Source organism: Epinephelus lanceolatus, chromosome 17, assembly GCF_041903045.1.
Source record: "Epinephelus lanceolatus isolate andai-2023 chromosome 17, ASM4190304v1, whole genome shotgun sequence".
Taxonomy (NCBI): Eukaryota; Metazoa; Chordata; class Actinopteri; order Perciformes; family Serranidae; genus Epinephelus; species Epinephelus lanceolatus.
In genome coordinates this window covers 31,684,963-31,702,976 of record NC_135750.1, presented here as the reverse complement: position 1 = coordinate 31,702,976, position 18,014 = coordinate 31,684,963, and the positions used below count along the sequence as shown (strand labels likewise).

At 40.5% G+C, this 18,014-nt stretch overlaps 1 protein-coding gene across 1 annotated transcript in view; it reads right to left on the bottom strand.

Moving 5' to 3' along the window:
* The window catches only part of hs3st1l1 (heparan sulfate (glucosamine) 3-O-sulfotransferase 1-like1), a 34,334-nt gene extending 16,941 nt beyond the window's left edge, over positions 1-17,393 (bottom strand). Inside the window, exon 1 of the mRNA XM_033612799.2 lies at positions 16,944-17,393. The gene's annotated coding sequence lies outside the window, so the exon portion shown is untranslated. The remainder of the gene's footprint in view (positions 1-16,943) is intronic.
* Positions 17,394-18,014: the final 621 nt, after the last annotated feature.

Below are 18,014 nucleotides of genomic sequence, written 5' to 3'. Positions count from 1 at the left end.
TTTGCCACTTAACTTACGTTGCTGTCCCGCTGCGTTTCCCCTTGATGCTGCCAGGCGCTGTTACACAATAATGGCGACAGTGTATCATGCCGACGTTAAAGGACAGCTTTTGTCTTTGGTACCTGATGCTGGAAGTCACTGCCCAAGCACCGCTATTTGACGACTTCGGAGTGACACGGGGTTGTGTCATCATGCCTTTACTAGCTTCAAAATTGTATTTGTCATGAGAATTTGACAAAAAGAGTTTCATATGAGACTTTATTTATTTCATATTGGGATGTGAAGAAGGTGGTCCATGAAACAATCCGGGTCCGTCCCCCATGTTAAACACCAATCACCAACTGCCTTTTGTCATTTCGTTCTGGTATCATACAGCGCCACATTTGACAAATATGGACAAGGTGTGATGGAAGGAAACTAGCTCAATTTTTATCAACCAACTTGGCAGACATGTTGCACCAGACCAGACCAGATAATGACTGGGATCCTGTGTTCCCAGTCGCCTGCATATTAACTGAGAAAAAAGCAGAAAATTAATTACTCATTTTCCCAGACTGGGAAGATGGATCTCATCCTTGCATAATTTTAAAACTCCATAATTATCTCAACTCCAATGCAACAGTGTGGCAAGGGTAGATACGTATGAGTTTCCTCCAGCAGACTCCTCAAAGTTGAAGCAGGTTGAGACTGAACTCACTTCACCTCGTTGAGAAAATGCTTTGCTGGGGACCTTCTCAACCTAATTCTGCTTAAAAGCACGGTGAGGAGTGGTACAGTTCCTGAGGTTAGCCCAAAAGATTCGACAACTAAATATAGCACAAAGTGGAACGCTGGAACATTAGTTGAGAAGTGTGATGCCATACTCCCCTTCCTCGCTAATCAACCCCCGCTGTAAAGCCTAGATTAACCATCTTTCACTTCATTCAGATAGAGGATTGTTTTGGGGTTTGCCTGATTATATCTGTCTCGAGCACACAGCATGCTTCTATTGGTATTTAACAAAGATTAGCTTTAAATTGATGATTAACCTTTGTAATCCTGCGTGCATATTGAAAATGGCTTGCTTGTCTTTACCACAACCACACAAAAGAGAAGCCGCATTATCGTTCAGGGAAAATTGAGGCTCGGGAAGCAAATGAGGCAGCGTTATCTGCCTGGTGCTTGGCTGGATAATGAAGACGAATCTTCAGACTAGAGAGCCATCTCATAATAAATCGCAACAGATGACTTCTTTTGCGTTCTTAGCGTGCATCTTTTAATAAAACTTTACTGTGACCCTGACAACCAATTGCTGCCCTTATTTTGCAAAGAAGCAGAATTTACTTGTGGGAATGAGTGGTTGCCATTGTTTTGATGGCTGTATTAGGGAGTAATCAGACATTAAATGAGTCATTTCTCCGTATTTAACTCCAACTGGGGAGGTAATGGTTTAATTTGCTGGGCAATGAGTTTTCCCATGTGGAGTGCTCCTTGCATTAAATCACAGGGCGATGCAACTGCATCTGTTGCTCTGGGAACCACCGATGCACAAATACAGCAGCACAAACTTCTCTGCGCAGAAGACAATTCACAGTACCTCTCTGGTGACTTTACCCATTTGAGAAAAAAAATCAAACATACCTTACAGAGTACCAGGGGTTTAAAAAGCAGCAAAGTAGACACAACAACGACTTTTTTGCGTTTGACACAAACACAGCAATACATCCCCAACTCATCTGCTGAACACTGAAACTCAGGAACAGGAACTGGGACTGTTGGGGCAGACTATATTTACATTTCTATACATTATATTATATAAAATGTTATACTTTAAGAAGTATTTCACTGCAGGAAAGGTGATCTTTTCATCAAACTAGGCTGTCTATGCAGTAGAAAGACGCACATACTTTTGACATTGGTGCTACATGATCAAAGAAAACAGAGAAAAGGGCAGTGGATTTCACTTTTGCTCAAGAGGTAGAAAACCTACAAGTTCTAGAATGCACTGCCGCATTGGACCAATAGATGCTCCCGCTGGTGGGTGACATAATGTAGCTTGGCCGTTTTGACACAGGAGACAATATGACAGGCAGCTGGTGACAAACAATCTTGTATCACGTTTACAATTACAAAAAAGCTGGGAGATCTGGCGGCTGGTAAGATGGAGGAAAGTTTCCCATACTTAATTTTAGGGCTGGGTGATCAATTAGATTTTTTTCAATTGAGATTTTGGCTTCCCTTGATTTCATTTGAGGTTATTGAGATCAAATGATTTTGTGTTGTCCACCAACGTTGCTACCGTTTTGTCTTTTATTTTGTAAATCAAGTGCACGCCTTCCCAGCCAATGTGCTCAGCCCATCCCCTGAAACTCCAAACAGAAGTTTCAGCGCGAGCACAAAACAGTGAGTCACAACATATCCCCTCTCTGGTTGTTTTGAAACTTTGTGGATAGAACTAGTAAGAAGTAGGGTTGCCAATAAGGCCATGTTTACACGAAAACGATCCACTGAAAACAGAATTGTTTCTCATTTTCCTTTTGAAAAAAGTTCCGCGTTTAGACGACAACGTTTGGATAACAATCGCCGTGCACACAGCGCTGCACACACGCTTATGCTTCCTTCTACAGAGCGGCGATGTATAAAGAAACAAAATGGCAATCGCACGAATGTTTATCTGGACGGACGACGAGGTGGAGTTGCTACAGTAAATCTACACTATGATGGGGAAGCGTTGATAAATTCAGTAGGGTGAGCAGCACAAGCAGAGCTCGGGAGTCCGCCATTGTTGTGATGGTCGACTTTCTCAAACCGACTTTTCAAAACGCTGCTGTCGTGTAAACGATCGGCCAAAACGCAACTAAAGTTTATCGTTTTCCGTCGAAATCGTTGTCGTATAAATGGGACCTAAGGCACCAATTTCTATATGAGCGGTACTTACCGGACTGAATCATAACGCAGATTTTGGTGTCTCATTTAGGTGTGTAGTGAGAGAGAGAGAGAGAGAGAGAGAGAGAGAGAGAGAGAGAGAGAGAGAGAGAGAGTGCAAGTGAGAGCAGGGAGAGCAAATATGTGTGTGTCTGTGGTGGTGACAGTGAGGCTGCAGTGACCTCAGCAGTGAAAATGAAGATAAACAACTCCTCAAGACAAAAAGACAAGTTCTTGGATCGGCACATCATCACTATCGGACGATATTAGCTTTAAAATTGACGGAATTGATCGGAATTGGCCAACATGCTGATACTATAAGTCCATCATTGGTATCAGCCAATATCAACTTTAAAATGAACTATCAGAATTGCTCAACATGATTTTTTCTATTTTGCACAGTGAATGAATATTGCATACATTGAAAAGCATTGTATTTCACGCCTCTATCTGCAGGTGGGCCATCACGATAAGAGCATGCATGTATAATATAATGTTAATTCCACTGCAGAGGAGACTCAATGGTCACACAATTTGGTAAGGAAAAAAGTGGATACATTGATATTGGTATTGGTTATCAGTTAACGTCCAAATAAGTTGTTAAATATCTGCATATTGGATATCAGCAAAAAATCCAATATCGTTCATCCATTACCAGTTCCCATGTCTTGCTTGCCACCTGCTGATTAAAGTGATGGGAGTGAGCCCTGAAGTTAGCGAGCTAAGTAAGCCTCCCATTGGAATCTAACTCAGCTAACTTAAGGTGGACTGTTAAGGTGGATCAGCTTTTCTCATTGTTGTGACAATCTCAGCTGCTCTAACATATAAAGGAGACATGTCTGACTGCTGAGTATCTCCTGATTTAAGGAGACAATTATTGATTCCAACTCAAATTTTATTTTGCAGTTCTTAGAACTGTAACTGTTATGTGGTGTTAAATTATTGTGTTGAATTCTCCTTAAATTGCTGTGGTTTCATGATCAATTAGAATAATCATAACTACCCACATTGTAATGACGAAAAGCTGGTTGAAAATCAGCAGGGTATCCCTTTAATTTGAATTGAGGCAAAGCTTTTATGGTAGTTCAAGTGCTAGATTTTTCAAATAAATTGTCAGTTCAATTCAATTTTAATTATACAGCCCAGTATCACAAATCACAATTTGCCTTCTATCTGTATTTGATTAATCTGATTATTGCCTGAAGCCCAATAATATTACATTTTAGCATGGAAGACAAAAAAGCCAGAAAAATATTCACATTTAAGAAACTGGAACCAGTGAACTTTTATCATATTTGCTTATATCATATCATAATGAATAACATGTATTAAAATGCTAATTTTCTGTCAATAAATGAATCGATTCATCACCTAATTGTTTCTGCTCTTAATATATTTCATGTGAGCTTTTATGTAACCATTTACTCTCACTTGTGTACTTCCTATCAAAGCTATAAGCCAGGAAACCTGAGCTCACTTTCAGTGCTATCGCGGACACAATGGCCAAAACCACCTTCTCTGTACTTTTACATATAGTGATGAAATGAGGACGGTGTATTATTCTTTGAAACCTCGGGAGCTGACATCAAATGCCATACCTAATCCCCACTGTGCTCCAGACCTCTGGAGCAGATCACAGCCCACTTGATCTGCCTTGTAATCCTATTGCAGTTTATTAAGGGGATATGATGTAAAGAGGAAGCCGGGTGATGAAAACTCATTCTGAAGGTGAGGGCCAAAATCTGTCCGATTCTTAGCAGGGTGAGCTTTCCCCGAGTTATCTTTTTAACTGGGACAGTCTTTATCACACTCCCACTCTTTGAACCAACAAAAAGATCTCATCAAATATAAAGATAGAGTGTAAAAACTGCCCCGTGACACTTAGATATGAGCAAATATGTAGCAAAGCCCCAGTAGCAAAGGTATTTCAAATAATGGAATATGCATGCACACATAAATTGAACATGTGTTTTGTGTGCATGAAGTATTGACCTGACACAGAAAGGACTAGTGAGTAATCTGCAGTGATACATGAATAGAGGAGCAAAGGTTTGAACAAATGCATTGTAAATGAATCATCCTGTTCTAATTCAACATACTGGGAACAACACAGAGAGAAACCTTTGAGCTTTTTAAATACAAATTGTTTCCACATCATTTTAGACTGCGTATTATTCACTGGCATTTGCTTAAATCTCAATTAGGAGATAATGTAGCTTTTTTGGCTTGTTTGCCTGGTTGATAAAAAAACTAAAAGCAAACATGAAAATATTCATCGTTATCCTCTTACACCCAATTTATCGCTGCTCATAATTATTAACTGGTCAAACAATAAACACTCGATGCTAAACATGCTGAACATCTGCTACACACATACTGTAGATTTGTGGCAACAACCAATGATATAATTACAAGATTAGAGTGAGTAAACAAATATGCTATCAACTGAAATGAGAAAGAAATAAACAAATCTGAAAAAAAAAAAATAACATGAATGAATCAAAAGGAAGCTAATCTAAATGTCTCCAATATCTGACTGAGTTTCAAATTATGGTTTCATTACCACATCCATGCTGATTATATCTTTATATCCCCAGACAATAATACAGCGCGCTGTCACAAACACTTCAGTAAGTAATACAGAGCAGACTATCACACCCATAACAAATGTGATACACAAAAACAAGCACAAAAAGTATCATTAATCAGTTATTAAAACTCTGTGATAATGGAATGTAGGTCAAATGACGGGGCCGTCTCATTAGAGAACAGGCATCTACGCTGCACTTCACACCAAACCCCCAAAATATAACTTTCACTATCATGACAAAGAAAAGAACAAATGATCACATTTGAGAAGATTGAAACAGAAAACTCACTAATCCAATAAATGATTATTATCTGGATAAATAATCCAGTTAAACTCAATATTATATTGTAAGTTGTTGTTGTTGAAATTTCGTGCTTCTTCACATACTGTATATAGGATCCACAATACAGTATTAACACCATACTTAAATGATGATATAATGCAATTTTAAATATTATGCAATATGCTGAGTATTGCGATAAAATATATTGCGATATATGTTGATTTATTACTTTTTCAACTGTAAAATCTGTCCTCAAAGGAAAACTTTGGCAACATCTGTTTATCTAATAAGTTTTCAGTCTGTTCATCTCATTCAGCCATTTTTTTTTGCTGTTGCCGCAAAATGTATCTAGTGGCACATTATATTATTCTAGTAGGCTATCTAAAGTTTAATTTGTATTTGTAATATTAATTATTTATATAAATATAAAAAAAACATACATGGCACTGTGAGACGATATATTGCCACACAGAAATATCGGGATATTATGTTGTATTGATCCCCCCACCCCTTAGTGGACAAAACAGATTTCACTATATTGTATTCTAATACAGTGCTGGTTACTTGAGCAGAAAAAATAACCATAGCGTTCAATGAACAGCTATGACACATTGTTGTATTTGTTGCATTTACAACTAGGGCTGTGTGATGTGGAGAAAATCAAATATTAGATATTTCTGACCAAATACATCAACATTAAATATTGCTACAGAATTGTAGTGTTGACTACTGTCTATTTACAGGATAAAATTTTTGAGAAATAATCATCAGAAATGTGGATACAATGACTAAGTGAGAAAAGGCAAGTAATAGAACAGTCTGGTAAGTTCAGAAAATGACATCACCTTACTGTAACACAGCCTTTAAAACCAGGGAAAGACACTTAGGGTATTACAGGATCCAAAGTCTAAGACAGTATGTAGTCTCATACCATGATATCTATATAATACCAATATCTAGCCTAGCCCTAAATACAATTGGAGACCATCCTGCTACGGGATCACACCAGCCACGAGAAACAAATGAGGGTCACAGGCATAAAGGGTGCAGCAGTAGTTTAGTCCATAGGGACTTGGGTTGGGAACCGGAGGGTCGCCTGTTCAAGTCCCCATCCGGACCAAATATGGAGCATGGACTGGTAATGTTAGCTGGAGAGGCGCCAGTTCACCTCCTGGGCACTGCCGAGGTGCCCCTGAGCAAGGCACCGAACCCCCCAACCGCTCGGAGCGCCTGTCATGGGCAGCCCCCTCACTCTGACACCTCTCCACTTAGTGCATGTATAGGTCCAGTTTGTGCGTGTGTGTAATTGACAACGGAGTGAAAAAATTTAATTTCCCCTCAGGGGATTAATAAAGTATATATGTATATATAAAAATTAAAGCATGTACTTTGTTGGACCTACTCACCTCTTAAGTTGTATCTGTACCTCATCTTGCACAGTTGCGACACTATCATGATGACAAAAATCTGTCTACAGACAAGTATTCAAAACTGCCTCTCACTACAATAGGTGTCTGCATGACCACATTTTGACATACACACACAGACTCACAAGGTGAAACCAATATCATCCCTACTGTCATGGTTGGTATTTAGTATTTAGTATGATATTTATGACAGTATATTAGTTTTGCATCGCATAGTGCTGTTGGGCTGCAACTTAAAACTGAACAATGCCTGTCCCAGTTTCCTAAAGCACATGATGAGACCAGCAGTCCAAAACGTCAAAATATTTAATTTGCAATCATACTATATGACAAAGAAAACAAATCTGAGAAATGGGACCAGTATTTGTTTGACATTTTTACTCACAAAATGATTAATTAAAATGATCAAAATAGTTGCTAAATAATTTCACAGGAATTATAATTATCAAAATAGTTGCTTGATAATTTAAGAGGAATTATAATTATCAAAATAGTTGCTTAATAATTTTCAGTGACCACCTCTCTGATGCAGGTCAGCTTTAATAGTGGTAGGGCGGTGTTTGTGCCAGGGTTTTATGACAGTGTGCATGACAGTGTACTGCGTCTCTGTTCACTCTTTGTGTAACCCTGGATATCTGCTGAATCACTTTATGAAAAGTAAAATAGTTACTAAAACAGGAAAAGAGGTCATGGAGTTCCTGGAAATGGCAGAGGGAGGAAAGATTCATGTTTTATTCTCTTCAGTAAGGTGACACTCGAGTGTGAGGATGGGATGTGATAAGCAGCACTATCCTCTTTGTACCAGGAAGCAGAAGCGTTTGTGTGAAATGTGGTCACTAACAATGTTACCCTTGATGGTTTATCCTATAACACACATCATTACATGGAGCAAACCCTTGATTTTAAGGTGCAGTTTTAACGCTGACTATCTTAAGATCAGACTTTTAACACACATATATAATTCAGTAACCGTGCTATGTGTCAGCTCTCTAACTGTAACCAAAAAGGAGGAAATCTAAGACAGAAGAATGGCATATTTCAAAGTTCAATTTCAAGTTTCAGATAAGCAGTATTCCCCCATGAGATGGGAAAAAGAGAGGAGCTCGTCTGGGCATTCTCCCTCCCAGAAACCAAGATGAACAGTCTCATTCAGCACCATGGACAGCTCCCTGCACAGCCTCAGGAGACGGCTGCTAAACCCTTCCACAGTAAGCATGACTGAGACATCATTAACACTGGTCAGATAGCTTTCTGTGGAGACTACTCTGTGCCTAGCACTTATCCATGTGTGTGGGCGGGGTCTTTGTTAAATTCTTACTAACTTCAAGCAAAGCATCTATTTGTAAAACACATTTTTGTACACTGCTTCAGCAATGGTTAATTTTCGTTAAAGGCATAACGAGGGCTGAAAGATTTGATCTGAAGGACACCGTGAGGTCGTTATTTTCATCTCCCGTGAGCTTAAATCGGAAATCAAAGCACAGATTGTCTGTGCTGCCTTTGTTAGGTGTGTGACCTTCCCATAATAAATCTAAATCAATGTCTCTAAAGATCAAATTTCATATTTGGACAAACCCAGATCTTCGCCTTTAGAAAAAATGTCAAACGTTGCTCCTGGTGGTGGCGAGAGCGCGAGCCAGGAGGAGCGACCAATGCTTGACATTTTGTTCTCATGAGTATTCATCTGCTCCTTTAATTACTACCATTGATGTGTAAAAAAGAAGGCAAAGCAGACAAAAGAGAGAAATGGCTTCAGCGGCCTCGTAAAGTAAAGCTGAATTAGCATCGCCCTACCTGTAGTTCTTTTCCAAATGACTGACAAACACTTGATCTCTTTTTAATGAGGATCCAGCGGTTGGTTTCAATATGCAAAACATTCATAAAGCTGTCTCTCTTCATCCCTGATTATCTTAAAATCTCCATGCTAATGGGAAAAGGCCTTGATCCAGTGAAATCATTTCATTAAAATGTTACTTAAGTATTCTGCTCTCAGGCCACCAGAAAGATTATTAAGATATTTCACAATCAGAAACCAGTGGAAATCTCGTATCACTATCGCTTCCTCAGCCTCAAAAAAAAAAAAAAAAGGTGCACACTCCCACACAAAATAAACTGATACATATGGTGGAGCAGAAGCATCTGAATCAAAACAAATCTCACAGCACATGACGAGGTCGCGATCTCTCTGAAGCGACAGATACTATTAATTTGACAAATATGACAAGACATGGGTGTGATCTAAAAACCATAAGGACGTATGACACACGATCACCAATAATGAGGGATGTGCCTGACGTGTGCCTACTCATGTGAGGCAGGTGGAAAACAAAGGTAATGAATAAATAACTGATGATGAGTCTATTTCATAACACCCAGCGATGATGGCTGCGTCAGGCTTTCTTGAACCTCTTGATGAGAAGGTGGCCCGTGAAATGTGTTCACTAGAAGGTGTCGCCACTCCCGCTGCCCCCTCTGTCCCCCGCACTCCTATTATTTCAGAATGGCGGTAAATTAAGCAGGGAAAAGCCTGTTGTGTGATTCTCTCATCAGATTCTTCCTGCCTTTAATAAGGCTTTCCCAGAGGCTAAGTTCAGACTCAGAGGCTTTTGATGATGAAGACGCAGCTCCCAAGTGCCTGGCACTGACAGCTTCAATGCTGCTTTTTAATACTCTGCTGTTGGTGCACAAGGTGTGTATCAGCACCTGAGATATGGCGTACAGCATATGGACCAAGGTGGCTCTTTGCACCATGGTTCGCCTCCTGCTGCACACTCATGAATTATGGAATTCGGCACAAATATGCAAATCTGGGCATTAGCCTAGTTATGCCCCTGTACTGTAAGTTACAGTGACTTATCTATTATGTATGAAGCAAGGATGGGAGTGAAGAGGTCCTGGCAGCCAGCTTCATGGCCCCTCTCTCAGTTGCTCACTTTCACATCATGAAAAAGCATGAATAGCAGGGGAGGTAGCTTCAAAACGCTAGCTTTCTGCCACTCGGCATCTCCGAAGACTTGGGAGAATTAGAGTTTGCTTCCATGCTCAATTGCCAAGCTACTTAAAATAACAATGGCTTCCACCGGATTTGGAAGCCTGGAAGATACGTAGGGGAATAAGCATGAAGTTGTTGCTAATCCTCCAATTTCCCCCCACAAGGCTGATATGAAATGCTAGTCTGATCAGTAATCAGTCCACGGGGGAGGCAGACAGGAGATCCAGCCAACTCTACAGGCACACACACAAAAATCAGCCTCTGTATGACATTACCATCATAATGCTGGATGAGTAATTGTACTCGCGTAACCTAATCATAGCGGTGTAAATATCCAAAATCAAGAAGCCAGCAAAAGTGAAAACCCACGAGGTCAAACAGCTCAGTTGTGAAGTCGTACACATATTCTGCTCAGGCCAGGACTGTAATGAATACGTCCTGCCACTCTGACACGAACAGAGCCATCATTAGCTCGGATCAAAGTCAATCACTAAGCACATGACAGCTGACAACTTATATTTTACAAGGTGCCCAGGAAATGATGATACCTAGTCCTCCTGAACCCTGTCGCTATAGTAACAACAGGAAGCCACTCCTTCACAGTGTCCCATAGTCAGCAGCCCTGCTTCATTCTGAGAAGAGATAGTTACTGAAGTTGAACTGAAAGTTTAGTTCTCCTCTGTTTTTTGTGTCAGGAAATATAAAATAATAATACTCCAGCTATTGTGCACAATTTGCTTTTTTTTTTCAAAAGAGGATAAAACTTTTTTTTGGACAAAATTATGGAAAAAGTGTTTCAGCTTCAGGGCTCTGAATGTGCTGACATAGAACCAGCATCGATATGAGATGTGCTGCCAATCCTGTTGTAGGTTTTTTTCCCTGTTTTTAACAAGCACACACACACACTATCAGTGCTTATCATTTGGAACAATTCATCGAGGTGTTAGGTTTAGGATTTAGGATTTTATAAGGATCCTCATTAGCCGATGCAGAACATCAGCTACTCTTCCTGTGGTCCACACTAAACATAAAAAAACATGACAACAGCAAAAGTGCACCAACAGGAGGGGCAAACCACGAAAACATTTGGGGCTCCCCCAAAAAACTGTGAAAACAGGGGCCCCTGTTGGCCCCTAATACAGGCACACTGTCAAATGACAACTTTAAATCCCCTTAAACCTCCTGCAAAGGCACTATAAGAGCACTGCCACTGCCCCAAAAACCGCCTAAGTAGGGAGCAGAGAGAGACAGAGTCAGTGACGGTGACAGTGAGGGCGAAGCAGAGAGTATGAAGTTAAGCGTAGTCGAAGTTCATGGTCACTTGCTGATTAAAGTAAAGAGGGTTAGTCCCAAAGATGGTGAGCAAAGTTAGCCTCCCATTGGAATCTTACAAGGCTCAATTAAGGTAGACTGTTAAGGTGGACCGGTTATTCCCATTGTAGTGACAATGTCAGCCACTCCGAAAAAGGTGATGGAGAAATGTCTGGCTACTAAGTCTAGGTAGGGATACAAGTATTGACCCCAATGCAAAATGTGTTTTGCTGCTGTTGTAACTGTTATTTAGGGTTTAATTATTGTCATTGGGTTAGGTTTTATTTATTCATTATGTGTGAATGGTGTTTACAGTATATATAAAGTATACATAATATAAAGTAGGTTTTAAACTGTTAGGAGTTTATAGATGGGGGGGCCTTTTAAGCTTACTGTAATATGTGCTTTAGCAGTGTGAGCTGGAACTCACTTCCAGCTCACACAAACGTATCTCAGTACAGTACTGTGTGTTGCTTTGATTGTGTTCTAGTTTTATCAACTGTGTGGTGACCTCCAGTGGCATGCCTGGTGGGGTAGGTGTGTGCGGTAGAGCTGAATGTGAGTTGAATAAACTATTTGGAATTTTCAGTACACTAATGTTTCTGACAAAAGCAAAGCATGATGCTGCCAGCCTCTCCTCAGCCTCCAACCAGGAGAGACTGACACGCATTTTGTTAATGTTGGACCATGGTGTGTACTGATGGGCGAGATGAGCTGCTTCTTTCTGAGTCAGCTGCAATTTCCCTAGATCCTTCTTTGTAGCACCTGATCATTTCATTAAGCAACAGCCGAGATAAGACCAGAGTCTGCAGTACTTGTGTGGTCAAGTGTGGTGTTAATAAAGCAGAGCGGCTCTTTTAACAGACATTTTCCTCCCCAGTTTTTACAACAAGAGAATCTATATGCCCTGTCCAGTTTACAATCAAACATAACACCAAGATGATCTATTTCTTCTACCTGCTCAATGGTTATATTGTTTATCTTTAAATTCATGTGGGGTTTAGAGCTAAAGGACCAATCTGTTAGCTACAAAATACGATGCTTTGTCTTTGATGTATGTTATGTGATATATGAAGACAAGTTTCTTGCTAGAAACCCACTGTCTGCAACTCTTTGTTGAGTGTTGGTCACAAAGCCTTTTCAATTGCAAGTTGAAGATCATTAGTAAAGACAGAAAAAAGGAAGGGGCCAAGTGAACTTCCCTGTGGGATTCCACATTCTTCACCTCTGGCTTCTATTAAAGAAAACTCTTTGTGTTCTATGTGTGTGTTATCCATGATAGGGCGGAAGGACCAAAACCATTACATATGCACTTTTTCAATGATAATTTTTGTGATAAAATTTACATTCCACTCCCACAGTGGAAGTGAGCAAGACAGGCTGATTGACATCCAGTCTGAAAACAGGAGCTTGACAGTCTAGCTTGCTAACATTCTCACTGATTCCCACAAGTCGGAACTTTTTGTTCATATTATTTAAACACATGCTGAATCATTGGCAGCTCCCCCATACTCAGTGATTGGTTTGTCTCATATTATACAAAATTATTAGGCTAGTTAGCATTAGCCGTCTTTCTGTCATGAGTTTGAAAGTGATTATGACCAACAACCAGACTGTCAACACTCTACAGTAACCTGCAGTCCTGTAACTTCAGTACGCCTACTCTGTATTTTACTCTGGGATTCGAATCATGCTTTCTCTACGGGAAGAGCAACCTAGGGGGCAATTCATCATTCATTATCAACCACAGAGGAATCTGAAAGGGCACTTTTGCGGTGACGTGTTGTTGTTTTTTTTGTTTTCTTTTTAACATTGTGGCACCAAGGGAGGCAGCCCACCCCCAAGTGTGCCTGTGTGTCTGTTTGCGTTACAGCAATTTTACCAGCTATTTTTGGTGCCTGCCTACCAGATATTGCATGTGTTGCTTGTGTAAGCTGGAACGACCCCTGAAATACATAAATATAAGTGTCAGTAACAGTAATTGCAGTATTGACGAATAAGTAGAGATGCCCTCAATCATTTTTTGTTTCTTTTTTTTCCGACAATACTGGCAGTCGATTGTCTATTAGCCATATCAGCCAATACCCATTCTTTTTTTGTTGTTTTGATTTGTTATAGCAGCCGGTATTGTTTTATTACAGTAACAGTCAGTTTGACTGGGATCTCCACCAGGTGGCAGCGTAAACTATGCTCTACACAAAGAAATACAATTAGTATTTTTTTTTCTATGGCTCTACAGTATGAAGTAAAGAATTCCAAAAGTCAGTCTCATTGGTTTCTTATTCTGTCAACAACAGGCGTGTGCTTCATCCATTTAATCAACAGACAAGTACAAAGAAGAGTAATGCAACGTAGTAGCCTGCAGTGGATCAAGAAAGACAACTGAAATACGTAATGTTGTCTCTCTATCCCTCCTTTTGCGTATCAGTGTGTGATGTGTGGGGACAGCAGGAGGTTGCCTCTTGCTGCAGGAGTGGGAGTTTAGTTGTAGAAATGTGTAAAACAGCGTACCTACTGTTCGCTTTCCAGCTTCAGCCTCCAGACTGCGGTCAGAAAGAATGGGGAGATGTTTTGTTTCTTACAGGACGGGAGTCTGTACTCACAGCGGAGCTAACCACGTCACTCCACTGTGCTGGTGTTGAGGAGCATTTATTAGCGCACAAACTTTAAACTGCACTGCATATTCACTTGATATCTTCACCACAAAACCTAAACTCTCAGCTACTCCGATCACTCTCTTTTTCTCTATCACACACTCCTTACGCATTTACACACAGACTACTGGTTCTGCTATTGTCCAAATGACCTCTTATAAATAGTTAAAACACATAGAAAAGCCAAGTAGTCACTGGTTTGCTAGCCGCTGATACCCTCCCTAACACATATAATCTGCAACTAGAAAGCATTATTCTTGATCTCCCAATGCATTTTTATATTCTTACTGAATACTGGATGATAACGAATGGCAGCTGATCGATCTGGGCATCTCTACATATAAGCATACAAGTCAAAACAAACACAGGGGATCTGATTTCTCAACAAAACTGAATTATAATTGGCCCTTCAAACAGAAACTGAGGCCTTGAGACTGCATTACGCACATTTTACAGCCCAAAACTTCTCAGGAAGAGAAGAGAACAAAATTAAACCAAGGCAATCACCCTTATAATCACCATCCTTTAATTCATCAAACATGCCCTCATCAAATACCAAGCCCACTCTCTTATTTTCCAAAATGCACTTTTGTTGTTCTTCTCCTCCACCCCCCATCTTTGTTCAAGTGGAGCCAACTGGTTAAACTCCATCAAACAAAACATAATAACAGGAAATTGTACACAAGAAACAGTTTTTCCCTCCTCCTCTTCTTCCCTGTTCTTTCTTTCCCACATTAAAACTCTCCTGACATTATAGTACAACATCCACTGACCCTGTAGATTTGTTCAGTCATAAATCACTGAGACACCTTGAGTTTTGTTTGGGGATTTAGAAATCATAACACTTCCCTGGACCGCCATTGTCTTTACAGCCAGGCTCATAAACACTTTCGGGAAAATCCCACAGAACATCCAGCAGGCTGCCTTCTATCTAACTTCACCATTACTCACACATTTGGTTCCAGGACAAGCAAACGCAAACACAATATCTGTCCCAGTTAAGCCACAGAGAAACAGTCATGCCATTCATGTTGATTAGTCGGGTATGAAAATAATGAAGGCGACGCTCATTTCATATTGACCTTTTGCCCTTTGCTGTCAGTCTGTATCCCCCTATTCTGTCCAGTTTAATTTCTCACTACAGGAGTTGCCTTTTATGCATTCATTGTGTTACATTTATTTATTTGCCACTTTTAACACATCCACCCTTTGATTAAAAGTGTATTGCATATACGACTTTTGCTCACATATAACATATATTTAACACGGATCTTTAATTTTCAAGATTTTTAACATCATGTGCCACAATGAGAATAAAAAAGGCAATTACTCCAGTAAATTTCATAACAACTTAGCCTGCTGAGTGCTCTTTAAAAATAGCTACAGTGTGTTACTCTTTAACATACACTAAATACAGTACCTCTCAGTGTAATGAGCGGCCTACACCCATATAGTAATTGTGAGAATATTAACACCCACACCCTCACTTTTTGGAGCCGGGTTGCTAGGGGCTGCCTAAAGACTTAAAAAGAATGGCACTATTTTAAATACCCACCAATTAAAGCTCACTTTTAAACATGGGATGCAGCTGCTGCTAAGAAACAGTGTGTTTCATTTGAATTTCATCAGAGAACTTATTCCAGTCAAACATCCAGGGGCGAAATCTTCATCTTTAGGCATGGGTGGAGGGTAGGGGTAACCGGGTTAGGGGTTTAGTTAGAACTCTAAAACACACACACACACACACACACACACACACGCATGAAAATACTATTTGCATCCTTATGTTCACACCTGGCACACAGTTTGAAAAGGTTTTGTAAAAAAAATTGGAAACACGTGTTATTTTTCTGTATTTGTAGTATTAACTTTTCAAACTTTACAAATTTCCATTTTTTACACATATGTGAGGGTGGGGGCGGTGTCACCCCGTCTCCTGTGGGGTTTACACATTTGCAAACACCGCTGTATGCCTTTGAGAAATGCTGCAGCCAGAAGCACCAGCTCACATAAGCCAACACCCACATGCTCATAATTAAAGGTGAATTGCACAGCCTGTGGCAATTTGCATCCTGTGACGTGAGTACATGGCTGCTGGAATTTCACCAGACAGGTCTGATAGCAGAAACAGGAGAAGTGCATTGTGTCTTTCCACCGAGAACAGGAAAGAATTGGAAATTACCATTAGTTGCATTTGTCTACCCTTTGACTTGAGCTTCACATCACATACACAGCGACACCTTCCAGTTTTTATCCACCAGTACTAAAAGTAGAACTTCTGTAAATGTCTGAGCTTGCTGTTATCTGAATCTAATTTAAACACACTAACTTAATACAATTTAGCCCAAACTTTTAATGCATTAAAAGTGTTAATATGGAGTTGATGTCATATGGTGTAACCCACGGGATCTAGTGCAGATTGTTCTCTGGGGGGGCTTATAAAGCTAATTTATTGGATGTAGCATTTTAATTAGTTTGATCAATACTCTATTACAGAGGATTTAAATGTGATGTGCAGGGAACAGGCAACTCATTGCACATGAATGAATGATCATGTTTCAAAATGTCAGAGCTTCCGTTTGCTGCCGGGCGATCCTGGATTTATTCCAGCTTAATAATTGATAAATTAATCGCCCGTGAATTCAAAAGCATAAAACATCCTTTTTGTCAAACGCTGGAGGTTCAAGTGTTGCAGAGAAGCATGTGTGTGAGCCGCCGTGTCACACAGGTGCATTTCACACAGGGAAAGTATAGAGGGAATGTGGAAAGGAAATCTGGTTACCTCGCACGGGGGTTTCTGGGAAGATCTCTGCGCGCCTCTCGGGTTTGGGTTGATCTCAGGAGCGGAGGATGAGGATGATGCTGAGCCGCGGAGCGCACTTTTGCGCACTGACGGTCCACATAGAAGAAAAGCGTCCGTCTTTCCTCTCGGCCACTCTCATCACTGATTAATTTGAAAGCAGACACCAGGAGGGGACGGAGTCCTTGTTTATTCAGAGCGGATAACTCGACTCCGTCTCCGACTCACGCAGACGAGCCTGTGTGTAGAAACGCGGGGAGAGTTGTGCCCAAGCCCGCTGCTTTGCGTAGCAGACTGGAGGGAGCGGGGAGGAGCCGTCTGCCGTCAGATGATCAGGGCAAGGTGTTCTCCTCACTGATACTCTGCAATCCCCAGCCTTAGCAGAGCTGCAGTCCATACTTTAACACAATAATCCCGATCTAATCACCTGCTTTCAGCGGGAAAGGCTACTTACACTGTCACTTATACTGGCTATATTATGCATGTGCAGAGAGTAGGCTACAGGCTACATGTGGTCAGGTGATAAATATTTATTATTTCAGCTTCATAGTCTACTGGATCTACTCATTAGATACACTATAGTACACATATGCCTAAAGAGTAACTGGTCCATATGAAATAAACAGTGACATGAAACATCTATGACGTGTTATATCACTGTATATTAACACCATGGAGAAATCAAGACATACGGTAAACTGCAGAGCCACTTTTAGCAGAAACAGCATTCCAAGGTCATCAGAACATCAATACTCACTCCACTGTAGGTTTTGTAAAAAAATATAGCAATATAACAAACTCTAGTGCCACAAGAAATTGAAGGGGCATTGAAGCAATTTAAAGGCCCTGACACACGAAGTTGGGCCGTTGGTGAGTGTCTGTTGCCCTAGATGGTGCGTTATGTCCCATGCTGTTGATGTTGTTGGCCGATTCAGTATGTTGAATGGGTGTTTGCAATGGTGGAGGCCGTGACATCACTCTGGTTGGCAGTTCAGCTCAGTGAGGAAAGTAAACAATTAAACTTGTTACATGAGGTAAGATTAATTTTCTTCA